Here is a 21,821-nt window from a genome sequence, read left to right as displayed (position 1 = left end):
ACAGCGCACCAATCAGTTTTTAAACAGGAATGACAGAGGAAGTCAACGTCTGTTAAAACTGATAGATTATTCAGTTAAAGCTTTCAGCTGTGACACGCAGTATACAAGGAATGTACTGTACTTATAGGTTTGATAAGCCTTTTGAGGATTCATAGCCATTTGATGTGAGCTATGGCTCCCAAATGGCACAGCTGTCTAAGACACTGCATCTCAGGGCTAGAGATGTCACTACAGACCATGGTTCAATTCCAGATTGTATGAGAACCATAGGGTGATGCACAATTGGCCGGGGTAGGCCATCATTGTAAATAAGAATTTGTTCTTAACTGACTTGCCTGGTTAAATAAATCAAAATATGACATAGAACAGTGTGGCAAATATCAAAAACCTTTGCCACAGATGTTGCAACATAATGCTAGGTTTCTTGTCCAGCAGATTGGTATTAGAAGTTTATTTTTCAAATACCTTTACAGTGCCTTGCAAAATTATTCACCCCTTTGGCATTTTTCCTATTTTGTTGCATTACAACCTGTAATTTAAATGGATTTCATGCAATGGACATACACAATATAGTCCAAATTGGTGAAGTGAAATGAAAAAAATAACTTAATTCAAAAATAAAAATAAATGTAAAATTGAAAAGTGTTGGGTGCATATGTATTCACCCCCTTTGCTAAGAAGCCCCTAAATAAGATCTGGTGCAACCAATTACCTTCAGAAGTCACATAATTAGTTAAATGCGTGCAATCTAAGTGTCACATGATCTGTCACATGATCTCAGTAGATACACCTGTTCTGAAAGGCCCCAGAGTCTGCAACACCACTAAGCAAGGGGCACCACCAAGCAAGCGTTACCATGAAGACCAAGGAGCTCTCCAAACTGGTCAGGGACAAAGTCGTGGAGAAGTACAGATCAGGATTGGGTTATAAAAAAATATCTGAAACTTTGAACATCCCACGGAGCACCATTAAATCCATTATTAAAAAGTGGAAAGAATATGGCACCACAACAAACCTGCCAAGAGAGGGCCACCCACCAAAACTCACAGACCAGGCAAGGAGGGCATTAATCAGAGAGGCAACAGAGAGACCAAAGAAAACCCTGAAGGAGCTGCAAAGCTCCACTGCGGAGATTGGAGTATCTGTCCAAAGGACCACTTCAGGCCGTACACTCCACAAAGTTGGGCTTACGGAAGAGTGGCCAGAAAAAAAGCCATTGCTTAAAGAAAAAAATAAGCAAACACTGGTGTTCGCCGAAAGGCATGTGGGAGACTCCCCAAATAAATGGAAGAAGGTACTCTGGTTAGATGAGACGAAAATGCTATGTCTGGCGCAAACCCAACACCTCTCATCACCCCAAGAATACCATCCATGGTGGTGGCAGCATCATGCTGTGGGGATGTTTTTCATCGGCAGGGACTGGGAAACTGGTCAGAATTGAAGGAATGATGGATGGCGCTAAATACAGGGAAATTGTTGAGGAAAAGCCGTTTCAGTCTTCAAGAGATTTGAGACTGGGACAGAGGTTCACCTTCCAGCAGGACAATGACCCTAAGCATACTGCTGGAGCAACACTCAAGTGGTTTAAGGGGAAACATTTAAATGCCGTGGAATGGCCTAGTCAAAGTCCAGACCTCAATCCAATTGAGAATCTGTGGTATGACTTAAAGATTGCTGTACATCAGCGGAACACATCCAACTTGAAGGAGCTGGTGCAGTTTTGCCTTGAAAAATGGGCAAAAATCCCAGTGGCTAGATGTGCAAAGCTTATAGAGACATACCCCAAGAGACTTGCAGCTGTAATTGCTGCAAAAGGTGGCTCTACAAAGTATTGAATAGCTTTGCACGCTCAAGTAAAAAAAAAAAATGTCTTGTTTGTTTCACCCCAAAAAATATTTAGCATCTTCAAAGTGGTAGGTATGTTCTGTAAATCAAATGATACAAGCCCCCAAAAAATCCATTTTAATTCCAGTTTGTAAGGCAACAAAATAGGATAAATGGCAAGGTGGGGAGGGATACTTTTGCAAGCCACTGTAATTTTGCCTCCATGCAAGCATAGCTATAAAAAGTGAGTGAACTATTTTCTTTTGAAGGTCAAATAGTGAAATAAAAAAGTCCTTTTAATTGAATTTTCATACCAAGGTAATCGAAACAGTTGTGAAAAAGTTGTTAAATTGATGAGTGATATAGCAGCTCATGGAGGTAATTGGGTTCATGCTGTATTGTGTTGTTGGTATGACACTCAAGCCTACACAGTCAGTGCCTGCACATGGCCTTGAATACAACATTTTCAGCTCAAGCCTCAGTGTGTCTTCTGTAGAGCCAGACAGTATATGGCTCTTGTCTTCTGTATCCACTCTGGCACTGCATGCAATGTATTTCTATAGAGAAGAATTGAGAGAGAAAGCATGAATGAAGACACTTAACAACATTACCTAATTACTATAATTAGCTTTGGCGTTAAACGGATAATTAGAATGATCGATTCTTTACACTCGTAATGTTGGTTTCTGATCATTCTCCTCTGACTGAATGATTGTTCTCTCTTTGCTCCACTAAGATCAGAAGCCGAGGCTGAGCCACCCAGCGAGCGAGCCAGCCAGCCAGCCAACCAGTCAGTGAAGAGGAGGTAAAGGAAGCAGAGAAAGGCTGATTACCTCCATAAAAGCTTTAATTGCTTTTGTCTTTTATAAGCATCTTCAATTAGCGTTGCTTGTGTGTGCAGAGGGAAAATCGTGCGAAAGAGTAATTTCCACTGGAACACCATCACAATTTTCACTGTCTGGATTTTATTGATGTTGTACAATATAGGCAAAACTATAGTGTAATTCATTGAAAATGGGCCCGTAGCTGTGAAACTAGAATCAAAATGTTCTGTCAGTCAAATAAAACGTTCACGTTTTTTGACACACACACACGCCTGATTGTACATACACAGCTCACCAGCATGCTTTGATGAGCAGAGCATGCCTGTGTATTACAAATAGATAGTAAGGGCCATCTGAATTTCATGAGATCCTTTTGAAGAGGTCACAGTTTCGACTGATGTGATGAAAAACACATTACTGTGGAGACCACTTGTATTTCAGATAGGCCATCGTATCTTCTCAGAGGAGAATGGGAGTAAGCCACCATTTCTCAATCAAAAGACATCGTTTGCAGCAGAAATGTGATGAGATACACTATATGACCAAAGGTATGTGGACACCTTCTCGTCAAACATCTTATTCCAAAATCATAGGCATTAATATGGAGTTGGTCCCCCCTTTGCTGCTACAGCTGCCACCACTATTTTAGGAAGTCTTTCCACTAGATGTTGGAACATTTCTGCCTGGACTTTCGTCCATTCAGCCACAAGAGCATTAGTGAGGTCGATTAGGCCTGGCACACAGTTGGCGTTCCAATTCATCACAAAGGTGTTCGATGGGGTTGAGGTCAGGGCTCTGTGCAGTTAACTCAAGTTCTTCCACACCGATCTTCGACAAACCATTTCTGTATGCTGTATTGCTCTCCTACTGAAACAGGAAAGGGCCTTCCCCAAACTGTTGCCTCAAAGTTGGAAACGCAGAATTGTCTAGAATGTCATTGTATGCTTTAGCGTTAAAATCTCTTCACTGGAACTAAGGGGCCCAACCCGAACCATGAAAAACAGACCCAGACCATTTTTCCTCATCCACCAAACTTTAGAGTTGGCACTATGCTTTGGAGCAGGTGGTGTTCTCCTTGCATCCGCCAAACCCAGATTTGTCCATCGGATTGCCAGATGGTGAAGCGTGATTTCGCGGCTGAGCTCTTGTTGCTCCTTGACGTTTCCACTTAACAATAAAAGCACTTACAGTTGAACGAGGCAGCTCTAGCAGGGCAGACATTTTAGAAACTGACTTGTTGGAAAAGTGTAATCCTATGACGGTGCCATGTTGAAAGTCACTAAGCTCTTCAGTAATGTTTCTATGGAGATTCCATGGCTGTGTGGTCAATTTTATACACCTGTCAGCAACGGGTGTGGTTGAAATAGCCGAATCCACTAATTTGAAAGGATGTCCACATACACTATATATTGAAAAGTATGTAGGGATGGAGGGAGAGAGTGAGGGAGGCCTATATATGTAGGGATGGAGGGAGAGGGAGGGAGGCCTATCAATGTAGGGATGGAGGGAGAGCGGGAGGGAGGCCTATCTATGTTGGGATGGAGGGAGAGAGGGAGGCCTATCTATGTATGGAGAGAAGGAGAGAGGGAGGCCTATCTATGTAAGGATGAGAGAGAGGGAGGGCTAGTTATGGAGAGATGGAGGGAGAGAGCGAGTCGTAGCTGTGTAGGGATGGAGGGATAAAGGGAGGCCTATCTACAGTACGTTCATTACATGCATCCATACTAAACTATTTGCATCCAAAAATGCTTTTCTTTGGGTGTATCCGTGTGGTGTTTTTGGAGGTGCAATGTTTTGATAGAACAGGAAGCCTTATGGTTGACCTGATTCAAGTTATTGACAATAAGGCTGATTAAAACTAGCATGCCTGTCCTCCTCAATTCCTAATCACCACACGATTAATTACAGCGATATAATTGAGGAGACGTAATCTAATTAGGTTGCACCCTGGGCTCGCACATTTCACAGATTCTGAAGAACCCACTCTCAGGACCAATACGTTTCACATATTCTGAAGAACCCCCTCTCAGGACCAATACATTTCACATATTCTGAAGATCCCACTCTCAGGACCAATACAGTTCACATATTTTGATCAACACAATCTCAGGACCAATACATTTCACATATTCTGAAGAACCCACTATCAGGACCAATACATTTCAAGAATCTGAGGCTGATGTTTTATTTTTAAGAAAAAAACTTGAAAGATACGGCTAGGGATTAAAAGTATCCACTTGGCCTCCCGGGTGGCGCAGTGGTTAAGGGCGCTGTACTGCAGCGCCAGCTGTGCCATCAGAGTCCCTGGGTTCGCGCCCAGGCTCTGTCGTAACCGGCCGCGACCGGGAGGTCCGTGGGGCGACGCACAATTGGCCTAGTGTCATCCGGGTTAGGGAGGGCTTGGTCGGTAGGGATGTCTCATCGCGCACCAGCGACTCCTGTGGCGGGCCGGGCACAGTGCGCGCTAACCAAGGTTGCCAGGTGCACGGTGTAGCCTCTGACACATTGGTGCTGGCTGGCTTCCGGGTTGGATGCGCGCTGTGTTAAGAAGCAGTGCGGCTGGTTGGGTTGTGTATCGGAGGACGCATGACTTTCAACCTTCGTCTCTCCTGAGCCCGTACGGGAGTTGTTGTAGCGATGAGACAAGATAGTAGCTACTACAACAATTGGATACCACGAAATTGGGGAGGGGTAAAAAGGGGTAAAATAAAACTATGACAGACTCCTCTCTCGGCATTATCTCAGCCAGTCATGTGCCTTAACCTTAAGGCTTAACTTAAGGCTTAACCATTTTATTTGTATTTACAGATGGCATACACATTTGTTATTAAGGCACATGAAGTTCACATGTTCGAGAAGGCAAAAAACGCATTTTGATAAAAAATGTTTTACTTTCAAACAGCTTTTCTGTGAAGTTGTGACTTGCGACATATGCCTAGTTTCCTGAATTGGGTCACATTTAGTCAAAGTTATTGGGTGCTATATGGGACGCAGACTCCCCTTTCTACCCATAGATCTCTGTCACATTTCTCTCAGGGCTTGTCTATGAGATCTCTAATGGTCTATGGGTAGTGATTATTACTGCAAATGAAGATCAATTCCGTTGGAGGCTCATAGTGCTTCAATCAGCTTCTGCTGTGTAGATGTAGATTCAGAGGACTCACATGTACAGTAATTGCATGTTGGGGGGAGGGGATTTAAAGGCACAATGCAGTCAATTCAGTTTTTACTGTGTTAAGTATCATAATGTAAAACAGCTGATGAAACTAAACACTATAAAAATGCAAAGACATTTTATCAGCGTTATATCCTGATACAATATCCACATGACCTTCTAATCAGCAGGGTTTGCATGGGTGGAGTTTTGGTTTGTCTGGTGACATCACCAGGCGGTATATGTTAATATAGACCAATAACTAAAGCCGTGGTTACATTTTGTATTGGTCGTCGTTATCTGATCAAGAAGATCTGATCACTATCTGATCGAGATTTGTTGCATCTACACATGTGCCCGCATTGTGACCAGATTCTCTGGTCCCGCCCTGTATGCAAATGAATCAAACCTGCCTTGGACATCCCCTTATGACACAAGCTGGGTAAATCGACTGAACAGCACACTTCTATTGTGAATAGTTTTATACTCTCATCATTACTGCCTACAGAAAAGGCTGATTAACATTGTAGGCTACAAAGGTTGTGTTTACACAGGCAGCCCAATTCAGGTATTTCTTCCACTAATTGGTCTTTTGCCCAATCACATCAGCTCTTTTTAGTGAAATAAATGGGTCTGCCCTTCTAAACACAGCCATATCCAAGCAGGCATGGACAGAGTTGATCTTTACGCATGGATGTTTATATACATTGTCATCTTGTGTTGTATATAACCTTTAATATAGGCCTAAACAGTAACAAATGACAAAAAATGTGACATGCTGGGAGAATGAACGTGGTTTGGTTTCCAACAAATCATTGATCAGTGATAATTCACGAACGGAACCTCTAATTTGACAACCGATAGCAAGACGTGTGGTCAAATTCTGAAAACGGATAAAGGCAGCAATCGCTAAAAAGAAGTGCAAAAGGTCCAAGCATGTATAGCAAATACTATGGCTTTATTATTGAATAAAGTGTCTATCTGAAAGTAGTCTAAATAGTCCTGTGTATGGTACATTATATTGGACAATGGCCTCGCTCAAGCATACAGAAGCTATTCACCTTTATGCATAAGTTTAAACATCTTCTGCTCTTTATTAATAGCTGGAAAATGCTTGAAGATTACAAAATATAATTAATTAGAATAAGGCAATAGAATGTACTAAGTATGAATTCTGTCATAATCTGTTGTTTTGTATGACTATCTTTTTGCCCGCTAGGGCCATCTACTTTATTATTTTCCATCTTACTAGCTCTGACTTTAGTGATAGCTACTTTATTGAGGAAAAATGTACTTACTGCTACTGTATGACTGTGAGATGTGCTTGTCCCAACTAGCTGTCTTAAAATGAACGCACCAACTGTAAAACGCTCTGGATAATAACACTGGCAGGGCGAAAAATGTAAATGTTAAGTATTACAATTGAAAAAATGGCATGCGCCTATAATATCAGAGCCTTCCTTCTCTACAGCGCTGCCGGAGTCTCCCGCCTGTTCAGAACTGCCAGTTAACATAGAACTGCCAGTTAGCATAGAGCTGCCAGTTAGCATAGAGCTGCCAGTTAGCATAGAGCTGCCAGTTAGCATAGAGCTGCCAGTTAGCATAGAGCTGCCAGTTAGCATAGAGCTGCCAGTTAGCATAGAGCTGCCAGTTAGCATAGAGCTGCCAGTTAGCAAGGAGCTGCCAGTCTGCAAGGAGCTGCCAGTCTGCATGGAGCTGCCAGTCTGCAGGGAGCCGCCAGAGCTGCCTGTCTGCAGGATGCCGCCAAAGCTGCCAGTCTGCAAGGAGCCGCCAGAGCTGCCAGTCTGCAAGGAGCCGCCAGGGCCGCCAGTCAGCATGGAGCAGCCAGGGCCGCCAGTCAGCATGGAGCAGCCAGGGCCGCCAGTCAGCATGGAGCAGCCAGGGCCGCCAGTCAGCATGGAGCAGCCAGGGCCGCCAGTCAGCATGGAGCAGCCAGTCAGCATGGAGCAGCCAGTCAGCATGGAGCAGCCAGAGCAGCCAGTCAGCATGGAGCAGCCAGAGCAGCCAGTCAGCATGGAGCAGCCAGAGCTGCCAGTCAGCATGGAGCAGCCAGTCCGCATGGAGCAGCCAGAGCTGCCAGTCAGCATGGAGCAGCCAGTCAGCATGGAGCAGCCAGAGCTGCCAGTCAGCATGGAGCAGCCAGTCAGCACGGAGCAGCCAGAGCTGTCAGTCAACCAGACTCTTCCAGATCTGCCAGTCGACCAGACTCTTCCAGATCTGCCAGTCGACCAGACTCTTCCAGATCTGCCAGTCGACTCTTCCAGATCTGCCAGTCGTCCAGACTCTTCCAGATCTGCCAGTCGTCCAGACTCTTCCAGATCTGCCAGTCGACCAGACTCTTCCAGACCAGACTCTTCCAGATCTGCCAGTCGACCAGACTCTTCCAGATCTGCCAGTCGACCAGACTCTTCCAGATCTGCCAGTCGTCCAGACTCTTCCAGATCTGCCAGTCTGATTCTCCCAGATCCGCCAGTCGACCAGATTCTCTCAGATCCGCCAGTCGACCAGATTCTCCCAGATCTGCTAGTCGACCAGGATCTGCTGAAACCGCCAGCCAGCCAGGTTCTGAAAAATGTACTTACTGCTACTGTATGACTGTGAGATGTGCTTGTCCCAACTAGCTGTCTTAAAATGAACGCACCAACTGTAAAACGCTCTGGATAATAACATGACAAAAATGTAAATGTTAAGTATTACAATTGAAAAAATGGCATTATAATATCACTGTTATATTTTCCTATCTCATACAGCAACTGAAATAGACTACGCATCACCTGCCCACTGTTCCTTCTGGCTAAATCTAAAGGTACAGGTGGAACATTAGGCCTACATGTTATACCTTGCCATACACTTGTCATGCACTGTTCTCTTCTGCTGTGACTCCATCATAGTCCATCCCATGCATCCCCAATACATGTGTAGTTCAGTTTAAATTATGCTATTACAGTCCTTTGCCTTTCTGTAGCCTACAACGTTTGCACATTTTCAATTTCAATTTTGCCCTGTTATTTGACATGGGAATGGGAGAACCCTTTTTCTCTCATTCAGGACAGTATCACTTCATAAATATCTTTATTTCTATATGTCAATTTTATTCAGAGCTGAACGCTGTATTGGACTATGGTATCCGGCCACAGTACCAATATGTACTTTGTTTCTAATGAAGACAGTGATCTAAATTCTGGAGGAAAGTATCGTTGTCCATAATCACTCACTACCCCAACTGGCCGGTGTGATTTTTTTGGAAAGGGCGGGACAACTGTGACATTGGCCAAATTTATACGGTTTCGTTGTCAGGATTTGTTTACACTTCAAGGATATAGGTACAAGATTCGTCGTATTCGTCTACTTCCAGAAGTGGTCAGGAAGATCTAATCACAATCAGTTCACAATGCATATTTTTATTGTCTACACAATGTGAATGTGAACAAAATCAGGACAACAGACGAGTGTTAGAACCAAGTATAAACGGGGCTAAAGAAAGTTACAAACCTTTCAGCAAATCATGCCCTTGTTCCCACTCAGACCACTTCCAAATAGCCCAAGCTAAATTCTGTCTTGAGAAAAAAAAATGCAAAAAATATATTTGTTTATTTTTTACAATTTAAATGTAAAACTAGTGCAGCAAGAATCTTAATTGTTCCCCAAAAATGATTTTATATTATTTATATATATATATATATATTTCTAAAAACGGCTTCATTGGGGCTTTAGGTAACCATCAAGGTGATATGTTGGTATGCAAATCTGCTTGCATTTGACTGGTATACCCATTTAAACCTCACACCCATCTTCAGACCAATCCAGATAATGACAAAAGTTTGTCATACATACATAGGTAACACCATAGTTTCTGGATAAAAATTGAAAATATCTCAGAGTGTCCCTGCCAGTGCCTTCCTCTATACTCATTTAATTTATTCCACTCATTATTTTACTCTATTTTTGTGCCTCAGACAGCTGGTGTTCCTGTGGCTGCAAGACAACATTTTCCCTGTGATATTTACCATTCTCCCACACATTTTCATTCACAAGCAATAATACTGCCTGACAGCCCCCCGCCATCCTTCCTTTAACCAAGCACCTCAAACCATTTACAATATCTCACCATGATAGATGGGAGGCCAGAGAATGCGAGGAGAACCAAAGGCAATTTAAGTTTTTTTCTCTACTTTGTTTTGTTTGGTGAAATTGAGTAGTATTACAAAGCTGAGATAGCTAGGATTTAGGGAAACTGTGTATACGTACAGTATTAAAGTCACTGAAATGATCAACTGCCACTCAATCACTGCAATACATGTATATGCTGAGCTGTTATTAGGCTACTGTAACTACAGAGCTACATTTAGAGGTCAAAGGTATTCCACAGTGTTAAGCTAACTGTGACAACATAACTGCCTCTGCATTCATTATTGTGCAAACAAAATGGAGTCGCATGATTTGCCTTTTCTACAAATCATGACACGCACATTGATCAAGGTGTAATCATCTAATCAGAAGAGACAGCAATTACGTTCCCAGAGTCTGAGCTATTTTCTCATTAGATCAGCACAAGTCAACAGATCACAGGAATCCAAAGACCACTAATTAATGTAGGGCTCTGTTCACAGAATGATGATTGCAATGAATGAAACGACTTAATAAAATGGTCATTGTCATTGTGAGGAACACTTATAGTGTATTATGTATTGTTAGTATGGTTTCACTACTTTATGATGACCTGTAATCCTCTGTAACCATCACAGATTTGTAAGTACAAACCAATTATGAGTTTTGGAATATTCTAAACATTATTTGCTGTTGGGTATAAAGAGTATTCCATCTCATGTGGAGTAAAGTAGACCCCTGTGATCTTTGGCCTATAACGACATTTACAGCATTAATTAACCAATTAAGGGAGAGGATTACCTCAATGTACACTGCTCAAAAAAATAAAGGGAACACTTAAACAACACAATGTAACTCCAAGTCAATCACACTTCTGTGAAATCAAACGGTCCACTTAGGAAGCAACACTGATTGACAATAAATTTCACATGCTGTGTGCAAATGGAATAGACAACAGGTGGAAATTATAGGCAATTAGCAAGACACCCCCAATAATGGAGTGGTTCTGCAGGTGGGGACCACAGACCACTTCTCAGTTCCTATGCTTCCTGGCTGATGTTTTGGTCACTTTTGAATGCTGGCGGTGCTTTCACTCTAGTGGTAGCATGAGACGGAGTCTACAACCCACACAACTGGCTCAGGTAGTGCAGCTCATCGAGGATGGCACATCAATGCGAGCTGTGGCAAGAAGGTTTGCTGTGTCTGTCAGCGTAGTGTCCAGAGCATGGAGGCGCTACCAGGAGACAGGCCAGTACATCAGGAGACGTGGAGGAGGCCGTAGGAGGGCAACAACCCAGCAGCAGGAGAAGGAGGCGCACTGCCAGAGCCCTGCAAAATGACCTCCAGCAGGCCACAAATGTGCATGTGTCTGCTCAAACGGTCAGAAACAGACTCCATGAGGGTGGTATGAGGGACCGACGTCCACAGGTGGGGGTTGTGCTTACAGCCCAACACCGTGCAGGACGTTTGGCATTTGCCAGAGAACACCAAGATTGGCAAATTCGCCACTGGCGCCCTGTGCTCTTCACAGATGAAAGCAGGTTCACACTAAGCACATGTGACAGACGTGACAGTTTGGATACGCTGTGGAGAACGTTTTGCTGCCTGCAACATCCTCCAGCATGACCAGTTTGGCGGTGGGTCAGTCATGGTGTGGGGTGGCATTTCTTTGGGAGGCCGCACAGCCCTCCATGTGCTCGCCAGAGGTAGCCTGACTGCCATTAGGTACCGAGATGAGATCCTCAGAGCCCTTGTGAGACCATATGCTGGTGTGGTTGGCCCTGGGTTCCTCCTAATGCAAGACAATGCTAGACCTCATGTGGCTGGAGTGTGTCAGCAGTTTCTGCAAGAAGAAGGCATTGATGCTATGGACTGGCCCGCCCATTCCCCAGACCTGAATCCAATTGAGCACATCTGGGACATCATGTCTCGCTCCATCCACCAACGCCACGTTGCACCACAGACTGTCCAGGAGTTGGCGGATGCTTTAGTCCAGGTCTGGGAGGAGATCCCTCAGGAGACCATCCGCCACCTCATCAGGAGCATGCCCAGGCGTTGTAGGGAGGTCATACAGGCACGTGGAGACCACACACACTACTGAGCCTCATTTTGACTTGTTTTAAGGACATTACATCAAAGTTGGATCAGCCTGTAGTGTGGTTTTCCACTTTAATTTTGAGTGTGACTCCAAATCCAGACCTCCATGGGTTGATAAATTTGATTTCCATTGATAATTTTTGTGTGATTTTGTTGTCAGCACATTCAACTATGTAAAGAAAAAACTATTTAATAAGAATATTTCATTCATTCAGATCTAGGATGTGTTATTTTAGTGTTCCCTTTATTTTTTTGAGCAGTGTATTTTACCTCGCTGTATTTTATCTGGATTCTGTCACTGCATTATCCATCCCTTCTGTAGAGATGGTGCCGTTGAAGGCTTCCGCCATTTTAAAGTAGTCAACTGTGTAGGGATTCCTATATTGTAGGTTGGGAGCGATCAGTCAATGAGAAGTTAATTGTCGTCTTATTCAAATTGGATTGCCTTTGTAAATGGTTTATACATTATATGACTGCAATCTAGTGGCCACAATAAATGAATGAGTCGTAAGATTTAGTTCAATTCTTCAGCACTGCAAGTGGCGGCAAGTCACCAATATTAGCTTTACTCTCTGATGGGCCATTGTTGTGCCGTATTGCTTACACCTGTCCAATCATCTCAGATCTCCACAAGCATCTAGGGGTTAGGGGCCAGGGTTTGTTTCTACCTCTGGGATAATTTAAACCTCTCACTGAGTGCATCACCATCCTCATACGTCCTCTCTCTCATTGCTTGGCTCCCCTCATCCCAAAGGACAAGGAATTGGTACTCAGAGGAATAGAATATGTTAGGAACGGCTCGCAGTTCTAGAATCTCTTTCTACTGTTAAAGTGTTGTTATGCAACTGTCCTTTGAGAGATTGACTGCGCAAACATCACCCAGTCACAGCAAGGATCGACTATTGATTTGGCCCTGTGATGCCTTTACCACTAGAATCCTTAGTTGCTATATACGTTTTTATATTCTTGTAGAGCATAATTTATAAATTCCTCCAGGACCTAGTTCAACTGTCGCACCCCATCAGAACCCAACATATAAGCTTGATTGACCCAAATGTTTTAAACAATGTAAATGTAAACAACACCACACAGCCTCAAAAAACATGCTATAGTTTTGATATCATGAAATGTCAGTCCTTGCATCCATAGCTCTGTCTATGAATTTAAGTTGTACATTTATCCAGGCCCATTCTTGGGGGGAGACTGGTGCGATCAAGACAGATGGTTCCTCACATTCAGCCTGCCTGCCTGCCTGCCTGACAGGCTGCCACTTGTCAATCACAACCCCAAAGGCAAATATATGAGGATGGAAGTCACAGAACCGAAATGCAGTGGTTAACAGCATCGCCATTCCCTCTGCTCACGATACAAAAGTATATATTATGTTATAACCATTGATGGACTTTAAGACCTTTTTACCATTGTTGACCATTGTTTATCGATGTATTAAGGTGAAGCGTACTGCTAAAACTGCTGTGATGTATCTAATACACAACGTAGCCCATCCTTAATAACATATAGTGGGTGTTATTTGGTTTGGTAGTGTACTGTATAGAGAGGGAATCTGTGTAGGGGTTGATTGAGATTACTTCTGTTATACTGTCATACTGTGCAGTTGTGCTCTTCTCCATACTCACAATTAAATTAAGTCCACAATTACATTTCTAATCAAATATATATTTGTTGTTTGTTAGCCCAAATTACACACTCAGTATTCTGTGTTCCTGGTGCCTTTGGAGTAAACACATTGACTGAGAAAGCTTCAGAATTCAATTTTGGGGATCAGTTGGTCCGTCCGTAATGGTCCATGGAGATGCATTCCAAGTAAACAATGATGCCTGGAAGTAACAAAGTTAAGCAAAAGTGTCCTTCCTTAAGCACAGAGAACAGAAAGTACCAGTACCAGCATTAATTACTCATAGAAGACATAGCATTACAGCATTTCAACTAGTTAATTTTAAGAACAAAACAATGTGGGGGGGTTGGATTGAACTGAGCTCATAGCTTCCTGCGATAATGAAGATGTATTTTTTAAGTTATGTCTCAGACTGCGAGCACCATAAGGCAGCTTATGCAAAACAGCGAGATGTGGCCTTAAAACAATCTGCCTGTGGACATTTTCAGAAATATGTAAATTCAGCTTTCTATGCCTCCTGGCGTCACAAAAAAATATGTCAGGTTTATCTGATCGTAACGTTTGTTCCTCTCCTTCAGACCCTGCTGACTGTGTTTTGTTCCTCCCACCTGCTTGGTAGGGTATATGGAACTTCAGGGTATACACACATATATATATATATATATATATATACTGTATATAACTTCCAATCCAGGCTGGGAGGGTGAACCTATACAGGCATTTTACCATAATGATGATAAAAACACAAAGCTAAGTTGGTTGCATGACTGTCATTGAACCTACAGTATAATGCACAGCAGGAGTTTAATCCAAACACTATATATATACAGTGGGGCAAAAAAGTATTTAGTCAGCCACCAATTGTGCAAGTTCTCCCACTTAAAAAGATGAGAGAGGCCTGTAATTTTCATCATAGGTACACTTCAACTATGACAGACAAAATGAGAGAAAAAAATCCAGAAAATCACATTGTAGGATTTGTAATGATTTTTTTTGCAAATTATGGTGGAAAATAACCCCACTGTATTTATAACTGTACTCATAAAAAAATATGTGCATTTGACTTGATCTCTATTGTATATCACTTAAACCTTTGGATGTGGGAAATAATTTCCCCATACCTTCACATGACAAAGAAAAACGAGATATGATCAGATATGTGGGAGGACTGTCAGGTTCAACATTTTACAGGACAGACATCTATGTGCATACAGCTACTGTCGAAGCCCTACTGCTGTCATAAAGTAGGATGTTTAGGGCATTAGTATCCCCAGCTAGCACAGTCGTAAAGGGAGTTTACTTCTACAGTATATTAGTTGCAGGATAGCACCGAGGGAGTCTAGATCAGCATTAGAAACCTCAGAGGCTCCAAGGAGGGTCTCTTGTGAACTGATTTCAGTGGCCTATCCTGCATGAAACCTGTATTTTACACACTCTCTCTCTTTCTTGCTCTCTCTCTCTTATTCGTTCCCTCTCCTTCTCTCGTTCTTTCCCTCTTTCTCTATCTCTTTCTTTCCCATTATCCCTCACTCTTTGTCTCTGTAATCCCCTTGGGATGCACCATGGCTGACCTCTCTTTATCCTCTCATGTAACATTAAAGCTGAGGCACTGTCTTCTCCACAGGCATGCTGATGAGCAGGACCATTCCTGTTGCTGCTCAGAAGTGCTAATCAGTTCAATTAAACAGACGGCAGTAATAAGACGGCCAATAAGACAGCCGTCTCTACCGCCAAGTCCTTCTCTCATCCATCATACCCTCATCCAAGACCCTCTGCATATCATATACATACTGGATATGTATAGCCTAATGTTTTGAAGAGGGTTGTATCTAGGTTATGCCTTTTTGAGGAGTAAGTAAGCAACATATTTTTAGGACAATTATATTTGTACAGTGACATCAGAAAGTATTAATTCCCCTTGACTTATTCTACATTTTGTTGTTTTACAGCCTGATGTCTGCAAATGTATTGAAAATTAAATACAGAAATATCTAATTTACATGAGTATTCACACCCCTGAGTCAATACATGTTACATCTCCTTTGGCAGTGATTACAGCTGTGACTCTTTCTGGGTAAGTCACTAAGAGCTTACCACAAATGGATTGTACAATAATTATTATTGTACAAGTCTTTCAAGTCTTGCCATAGATTTTCAAGCCGATTTAAGTCAAAACAACTAGGCCACTCAGGAACATTCGATGTCGTCTTGGTAAGCAACTCCAGTGTATATTTGGCCTTGTGTTCTAGGTTAATGTCCTGCTGAAAGGTGAATTTGTCTGTCAGTGTCTGTTGGAAAGCAGACGGAACCAGGTTTTTCTCTAAGATTTTGCATGTGCTTAGATCTATTCCGTTTCTTTTTATCCCCAAAAACTCCCTAGTCCTTGCCAATGACAAACATACCCATAACATGATGCAGCCAACACCATGCTTGAAAATATGAAGAGTGGTGTGTTGTGATGGATTTGCCCAAACATAACGCTTTGTATTCAGGATATAGAGTTAATTTCTTTGACAAATTTTTAGCAGTTTTACTTTAGTGCCTAATTGCAAACAGGATGCATGTTTTGAATATTTTTTATTCTGTACAGGTATCCTTCTTTTCGCTCTGTCATTTAGGTTAGTATTGTGGCGTAACTACAATGTTGCTGATCAATCTTCAGTTTTCTCCTACCACAGCCATTAAACTCTGTAACTGCCTCATGGTGAAATCCCTGAGTGGTTTCCTTCCTCCCCGACAACTGAGTGAGGTAGTCATTCCAAAATAATGTTAAACAATATTATTGCACTTAGAGTGAGTCCATGCAACCTTTTATGTGACTTGTTATGCACACAATACCATAACAAAGGGTTTGAATACTTAATGACTCAATACATTTTAGCTTTTAATTTGATTAATTTGTAAGAATTTTGAAAAACACAATTCCACTTTGACATTATGGAGTATTGTGTGTAGGCTAGTGACACAAAATCTCAATTTAATTGATTAGAAATTCAGGCTGTAACATAATAAAATGTGGATAAAGTCAAGTGGTGTGAATACTTTCTGAATGCACTGTAAGTGTATGTGCCTAAATGCTAGTTTCAGTCCTCTCACGTACTGTATAGTATAGTTTCTTAGAGCTTGCATGGTAAATAGTAACGACCAAATACACTATTTGGGTTTTGGGGATTCCTTAAGGCAAATGCCATTAAGTACCAATTGGCACGAGAAGAATGTAAGATAAAACGTTTCCAGCGTCACACACCAGATTGTAGTGTGATGTCATTTATCACCTGTTGATGGGGTATGAGGTTAATTAAAACAAATGGTTGTTCTGGACTTGGAAGAGGTGTCACTATGTGGCAGTAGGGAGTAAGTAGGATTTACACAGGCCTGAGGTGACATGACTACACATCAACATGCTCTCTTATACCTCAAACCCCCAGCATGGGAGGAGGCAGTGTGATCGGGCACTGAGGAAGCTTTCATATGAGAAGGAGCCATAAACATGTCTGTCTGTCCACACCGCCTCTGGCCTCTGGCCTGTCTGTTTCTCCTCACAACCTCGAGCTTGTCTGTCTGTCCACACCACCTCTGGCCTGTCTGTCTGTCCGCACCACATCTGGCCTGTCTGTCTGTCCACACCGGGCTTAGAGTAATGCTGAATCGTTGGCCAAATTGGGTCCTCTGGAGGAAAACATACAGGCTCACGCTGCCTCCCCTTCCAAGTGAGAAATATTGGTTAATCCATCAGTTGAGAATCACTAATGTCTCTCGCAGCAATTCTCTCTCTCTCTCTCCCTCTCACACACACACACACCTCCCTCCTTGCATGTTAGTAGTAGTGGTTGCTGCCGGTTAGCTAGCAGCCGTAAAGCATTTCTCAAAGGAGCAGCTAGCTCTCTCTTTTGATTATCCACCATCACTGATAAACAGCACACCTCCCTGTGTCTCCACCATACAACCCTCACAGTTTATAAATACCTGAATACTCTGAAATGAACATTTCCATTTTAATTGCCTCTTCACCGACTCCCCTGCATAAATTATCCAGGCTTTAACCAACAATATTAGCCCAACAAGCAGTGCACAGGATTAAGCCTGTATCACTTCATGATACTTCACAATTAATTTAATGTGTGTCATTAGACACTGACAAAGTAGACACTATTGTGTGCTAAATGTATTTAACGGCACGCAACAGAGAAAGGACAGAGAACTGGATTAGGATAGCAACATGAAGTACTGAAATAATGGAATCATGAGTGGCATAATGCAGTATCCTCATGCTTCATACAGTATGTTACAATCCTCCTACCCTCTTCCTACCCTCCCCAAACCTTTCTCCCGTTTTCCTCTGCAACCCTTGTCCAAACCTCCTCTTACCCTCTTCCTACCCTCCTCCAACCTTCCTACCCTCTACCTACCCTTCTCGAACCCTCCTACACTCCACCTACCATCATTCTACCCTCCTCTAACCCTCCTCCTAACCTCCTCCAACCCTGTTCCTACCTTCCTCCAACCCTCCTCCAACCCTCCTCAAACCCCCCACATACCCTCCTTTAACCCTACTTCTACCCTTCTCCAACCCTATTCCTACCCTCATCCAACCCTCCTATCCTCCTCTTACTCTCTTCCTACCCTTCTCCAATCATCCTACACTACACCTACCCTCCTCCAACCCTTCTTCTACCTTCCTCAAACTAATCAAACCCTCCTTTTACCCTTATCCTACCCTCCTCCAACCCTCCAATTCTACTCCAAACATCCTATCCCCTTCCAACTCTCCCCTACCCTCCTCAAACCCCCCACATACCCTCCTTTAACCCTACTTCTACCCTTCTCCAACCCTCTTCCTACCCTCATCCAACCTTCCACTAACCCTCCTCCAACCCTCCTATCCTCCTCTTACTCTCTTCCTACCCTTCTCCAATCCACCTACACTACACCTACCCTCTTCCTACCCTCCTCCAACCCTTCTTCTACCTTCCTCCAACTAATCAAACCCTCCTTTTACCCTCATCCTACCCTTCTCCAACCCTCCAATCACTCTCATACCCTCTTCCAACTCTCCTACTAGCCTTCTCCAACCCTCCTTCCTCCCCCTACCCTCCTCCTAACCTCTTCCAACCTTCCTCCCACCATTATTTTACCCTCATCCAAACATCCTACCCTCTTCCAAACTTCCACCATCTTCCAACCATCCTCCTGCCTTCTTCCAACCCTACTCCTACCTTCTTCCTACCCTTAACCTCCTCCAAAAATCCTACCCTCTTCCCACGTTCCTCCTACCCTCCTTCAACACCTCTCCAACCCTCCTCTCCTACCCTCCTCCATCCCTCTTTCTACCTTCCTCCTACCCTCCTCCTAACCTCTTCCAACCCTCCATCAACCTTCTTACCCGCCTCCTAACCTCTTCCACCCCTCCTCCCACCCTTCTCTTACCCTCCTCCAAACATCCTACCCTCTTCCAACCTTCCACTAACCCTCCTCCTACCCTCCTACTCTAACCATCCTCTTACCCTCTTCATACCCTTCTCCAACCTTCCTTCTACCCTCCTCTCCAACCCTCCTCCTATCCTTCTTCAACCCTCTTCTTACCCTTCTCCAACCCTCCTCCACTACACCTACCCTCCTCCTACCCTCCTACCTTCCTCCAACCCTCATCCTACCCTTCTGCAATCCTCCTATCCCTCTTCTACCCTCTTCCAACTCTCCTACTAGCCTCCTCCAACCCTCCTTTAACCCTACCTCTACCCTCTTCCAACTCTTCTCCAAACCTCTACCTTCTTCCTACCCTCCTCCTAACTACTTCGAACCCTCCTCCTACCTTCCTACTGCCCTCTTCCTATCCTCTTCCAACCCTCCTCCCACCCTCCTCCTGACCTCCTCTTACCCTCCTCCTACCCTCCTCCAACCTTCCCCCTACCCTCCTCTCCAACCCTCTTCCTATCCTCCTCTTACCCTCTTCCTACCCATATCCAACCCTCCTACACTACAGCTACCCTCCTCTAACCCTCCTTCTACGCTCCTCCAACCCTCCTTCTACCTCCCTCCAACCCTCCTCTAACCATCATCCTACCCTTCACCAACCCTCCTATCCTTCTCCTACCCTTTTTCAACTCTCCTACTGGCCTCCTCCAACCCTCCTACTACACTCCTTTAACCCTACCTCTACCCTCCTCCAACCCTCATCGAAACCCTTCTCCTAACCTCCTCCAAAACCCCTCCAAACCTCCTCCTACCTTCTTTCTAACCTCCTCCTAACCTCTTCCAACCCTCCTCTGCCTTCTTCCTACCCTCCTCCTAACCTCTTCCAACACTCCTCCTACCCTTCTCTTACCCTCCTCCAAACATCCTATCCTTTTCCTACCTTCCCTTTACCCTCCTTCAACCCTCCTCCTACCCTCTTCTAACCCTCCTCCCACCCTCCTCTTACTCTCTTCCAACTTACCTTCAAACCTCCTCCACTGCCCTCCTCCAAGCCTCCTCAACCTTCCTCTTACCCTCTTCCCACCCTCCTCCAAACCTCCTACCCTCCTCCCACCCTATTTCTACCCTCCTCCAACCCTCCTCCTACCTTCCTCATACCCTCCTCCTACCCTCCTTTAACCCTATTCCTACCCTCCTCCAGACCTCCTACCCTCCTTCAACAGTCCTGCTCTTCTCCTCCTCCACGTGACCCTCTCTACCCTTCTCCTACCTTCATCCTACTCTCCTCTTAACCTCCTCCAACCTTCCTCCTACCCTTCTCACCCTCATCGTACCCTCATCGACACCTCACCCTACCCTCCTCCTATCTTCCTCTAACCATTCTCCTACCCTTGGAAAACCTCCTGCTACCCTCTGCCAACCCTCTTCCTACCCTCTTCCTACTATCCTTCAACCCTCCTTTAACCCTCTATCTACCCTTCTTCTACAACGTTTCAACCCTCCTCTTACCCTCCTCCAACCCTTATTCTACCCTCCAACCCTCGCCCTACCTACTTCCTACCCTCCTCCTAACCTCTTCCAACCCTCCTCTTCCCCTTTTCTTCCCCTCCTCCAACCCCCCCCCCCCACCATCCAACCCTCCTCCAAGCTCCAATTCTTTCTACCCTCCTCCCACCCTTCTCTTACCCTCTTCAATCCAACGCTCTTCAATCCAACTCCTACCTTCCTCCAACCCTCCTCCTACCCTCCTCCAAACATGCTACTCTCCTCCCACCTTCCTTCTACCCTCCTTCAACCCCTCTCCAACCCTCCTCCTACTCTCCTCCAACTTTCCCCTTTACCCACCTCTAACCCTCCTCGCACCTTCTTCCTGCCCTCCTTCAACCCTCCTCCAACTGTCCTCCAACCCTGGGCCACATTCTCAGTACCAATATTTATTTATTTATTTGTTGTCTGTGTATTCAATGTATTTGTTTTTTTTTGTATCAGAAACCATGTTAAAGGATATTTGGCTACCTAAAAAAAAAGCAACATATAAGCAATAAAATAGAAAGTTACACATTGGTAAATAAACAGGCTATTAACATTTGCATTATATATGAACTTTGGTAAGGTGCTGTAAATATGTCATAACAATGGCCTAGTGCGAGGCCCCCTCTGCTTTTCTGATTCAGGCAAGCCAGGATTCTTGGATAAAAGCAAAACAGGCTTAGATATATTATTCAGTACCTGCTATTAGAAAAATTGCCCTAGTCTTTCCTCTAAATAATTGATGACTAGTTGTATGAGTTAACATCAGCAGACTGCCTGCCACCAACTGAGAACGAAAAGAGATATCCAAAATGCCTCAATGAGGCTTAATGTTTTGCACGATTAAACTTAAAAATTGTATTTTTTTGTAATTTTAATTGAGGGATTCAACAGTAGCTGTAAGACAACCAGTTTAAGGGGTTAGATACGGTGCCTTCAGAAAGTTGTCATACCTTCTGACATATTCCACATTTTGTTGTGTTACAGCCTGAATCAAAATAAATTCCAACCCATCTACACACAATACAACATAATAACAAAGTGAAAATCTGTTTTTAGAAAATGTTTCTAATTTAATGAAAATGATTTACTGAACTATCTCATTTACATAAGCATTCACACTCCTGAGTAAATACAAATAAGAATCACCTTTGGCAGCGATTACAGATGTGAGTCTTTCTGGGTAAGTCTCTAAGAGCTTTGTACAGCTGGA

Source organism: Oncorhynchus clarkii, chromosome 25 (assembly GCF_045791955.1).
Source record: "Oncorhynchus clarkii lewisi isolate Uvic-CL-2024 chromosome 25, UVic_Ocla_1.0, whole genome shotgun sequence".
Lineage (NCBI taxonomy): Eukaryota > Metazoa > Chordata > Actinopteri > Salmoniformes > Salmonidae > Oncorhynchus > Oncorhynchus clarkii.
The sequence above is the reverse complement of the archived record's forward strand: the minus strand, read 5'-3'. Positions refer to the sequence as shown.